This window comes from Pipistrellus kuhlii, unplaced genomic scaffold, assembly GCF_014108245.1.
Source record: "Pipistrellus kuhlii isolate mPipKuh1 unplaced genomic scaffold, mPipKuh1.p scaffold_m20_p_8, whole genome shotgun sequence".
In the NCBI taxonomy this organism is placed as follows: domain Eukaryota; kingdom Metazoa; phylum Chordata; class Mammalia; order Chiroptera; family Vespertilionidae; genus Pipistrellus; species Pipistrellus kuhlii.
The window spans coordinates 44,826,371-44,829,555 of NW_023425584.1; the positions used below are offsets into that span (position 1 = coordinate 44,826,371).

The following is a 3,185-nucleotide window of genomic DNA, read 5'->3' on the forward strand; positions in this document are numbered from 1 at the left end:
CCAACAAAAATCCCAAACATATGCTATATCCTGGGACAATGAATAATCAAAATGGCTCAGAATCACACTTTGGAAACTAAACATATTATGTTCAACACAGGATATAATCAATTACTGCTCTCCTCAATCTCCTTTCACTTCTTAGAAAAGAGGATGTTACTAATAACAAGAAATAAAATTCATTTCTGTGAACTTGATATCCCCAGAGCATTCCCACAAAGTGTGGAGTTGAATAACTGACTTAGGGTCAGTCTGTTTACTCTTCTTTCAAAAGGATGTCCTTAGAAGAGATAGAAATTGAAAGCCAAAAAATCTTTAAGAATGTCTAATTTGCTCTTTAAGATGTTGGCAACATACTTATAACTGAATGGAATAGAAAACTAGAGTAGAAATCTGCTATGTAAAGCCAGCAAATATCTATAGAGCTCTTCATTAGCCACCATCACCGGGAGATGTAAACCACTTACCCCATTTACAGATATGGAAATTTACCACATAGTTAGACACTTAAATTTTCATGTAAAATTTATTCTAGAGCTAATAGAGTGAAAACATTTAAATTTTCTTCAGAATTTCACAGCTCTGGGCATACAAAACATTCTTAACAGTGTTATTTTCTCCCCCCCCCCCACTTTCCTCCACTATCTGTACACACTGTCTTCTATGAAATAGAAGATCCCATATTTATGTTCATCAATTTATAAATAGATCTTATCCCTAAACCATACCTAACCCCAGCCCTAATCCTACCATAACCCTAGACCTAAACCTAACCCTAACCCTAGCTCTAGCTCTAACTATAACATTAACTATAACCCTAGCCCTAGATTTTTCCTTAACCCTAAGCCATTACCCTAGCCCTAGCCCAAACTATAACACAGTTAGTCATGGAGAGTAACATACTTGCTGGTGAAACAGGTAATCCAAAACAGAGATGGTGTCAACCTAGTGGTCAGGACTGATTCAAAAAAAAAAAAAAAAAAAAAAAAAGGCAACTCTTATCCAGGATTAATTTAATTTTTAAAACAAATAAACACATACAAACTATTGATTCACTCTTTTCAACTGGACAGTCTACTTATGGTATAACTGCCAGGTAAAAACACATATCTTTACAACTTGGTTTGAGCATCAACCAAGTGCTTGGTTTGGAAGTATTGTTTGAATGAGTATCCCAGATCATAAGTTTCTGATCATCAGCAGCTGACCCAAACAGAGCTTCATGGGGTAGATGCGAGCAAATATCTACTACTGACTTTCGCCCCGTGAAGATGGCTTCACATCCACAACTTTTCTTTTCTTTGGAACACCGCTGATGTTTCAAAGGCAGATGGTGTGGCTATCTGAAATAATAAGTAAGTGCCCACTGAGATTTGGGTTCCAAGAAAGCTCATAGCCTTCCTTCTAATGTCCACAGAGATTCAAGTTTGCAGTGCACTCTTCAGAAGGATCAGGATTAGAAGGGTGTTTTGTATAGTCAAAAGCAAGAACATCATTGGATAGAATCTTTGTTGCAACGATGCAAAGGTTCTATAGGATAAAATATGCCCTGTTTAATTCTTTCTCATGGTTGATCTTGATTTCTATTCCAGTGTTTCCACTAACAGAGCAAACCCTCCTTTGTCACTGCTGTAGTGTGAGGAATCACACTGAGCATTATTATCAGGGAGCCGCACACTGCCTACACAGGTGGCTTTGTTCATCCAAAGTGTGTGTCCCCAGGACAAAGCAATGAATGACAAAATCATTCCCTTCTGGTCTGGTTCCATCTGGAAGCACTGTGCAGTTAAGCCAGACCACTCCAGAGCATGGGTCCCCACCAAAATATAAAAGACAGGGGTGTACTTTTAAAAATATATATATATATTTTATTGATTTTTTACAGAGAGGAGGGAGAGAGATAGAGAGCTAGAAACGTCGATGAGAGAGAAACATCGACCAGCTGCCTCTCGCACATCCCCTACCGGGGATGTGCCCACAACCAACGTACATACCCCTGACCAGAATCGAACCTGGGACCTTTCATTCCACAGACTGACGCTCTACCACTGAGCCAAACCGGTTTTGGCGATAGGGGTGTTCCTGTATACTCTTCATTGATCATACATTCTTCTATTGCATCACCAAAGGCTGCTTCTTCATTGGCCATCGTGGGCAGGCAAGCCAGGGGGTCTGGGAGGCTGCAGGTGCTCTTCTTGTCCTTATATTTTAAGCTATTGTTAATTGTGGCCTTCCTTTATGGTTCTGCCTGTAATTTTTGTGCAAGTTGGAAGATGGTCTATCAAGATACTAACCCAGAAGTCAGGGTCTTTAGGTGTAATTAACAGTTTAAGGAACGTCCTAGTCATTTTACTCTTTACATGGAAACAATGAACAAATGCACGTGGAGGCAATGTTATTGAGTGTAAAGAATGCCACTGTCAAGAAAATTTACAGTCAAGATTTTACCCCCATTTATTATTAATTATGTGACCTTCAACAAGTCAAGTAAACTTTTGGAGTCTGTTTTGTTTTTCATAAAGTGACAATAATCACATTTGTCCTAAGGACCTCACATGGGTGTCCTGAGGACCAAATGGGCCAATACTTGTCAGACCTCTTTGTAGTCATTAACATTCTAGACCCATGACCTTGGCATCAAGAGTGGCACATTGAAAAAGCTGAGCTAACTGAGCTTCCAGCTCACAGAGTGATTCATTAATATTCACTCTGATTTTTTTTAACCATTACTGAATGTAGGTTTTAGACATGAAAAATAAATGGAAATTGTGAGTACTCTAACCTCTGTCACTTAAAAAAAAAAAAAGGAAAAATAGACTTTTATTTTTTGGCTAACTAGTTAAAACTACACAAATTTTACCTGACACCTCCTGGAGTTTTACAAATAAAAGCTGTCTTTCATAATTTTTTTCCTTTTTATCTGTAAGAATATGTGAACTTTCTGTACTGACTCCTAGCAGCATAAAAGATGGACCGAATGAGACCAAAGAGTCACAGTTAAACTTTTGCTGCTGTTATTAAAATTGATTAGAGCAAAAGAGTAGGCAGTTAAAATTGGAAAGCATTGTGTAGAGAAGGTAACAATGACAAATTGGTCTTTAATTGTCTTTAAAACTAATTGAACACAGGGACTTCTAAATAGAGTTATAATTTACAGGCTAATAAATGCCAGAGACATTTTGTTA

At 37.9% G+C, this 3,185-nt stretch overlaps 1 pseudogene; it reads right to left on the reverse strand.

Annotated features, from left to right (window-relative positions):
* Positions 1-1,078: 1,078 nt before the first annotated feature.
* LOC118711307 lies at positions 1,079-2,149 on the reverse strand (annotated as a pseudogene).
* Between the last annotated feature and the right edge of the window lie 1,036 nt (positions 2,150-3,185).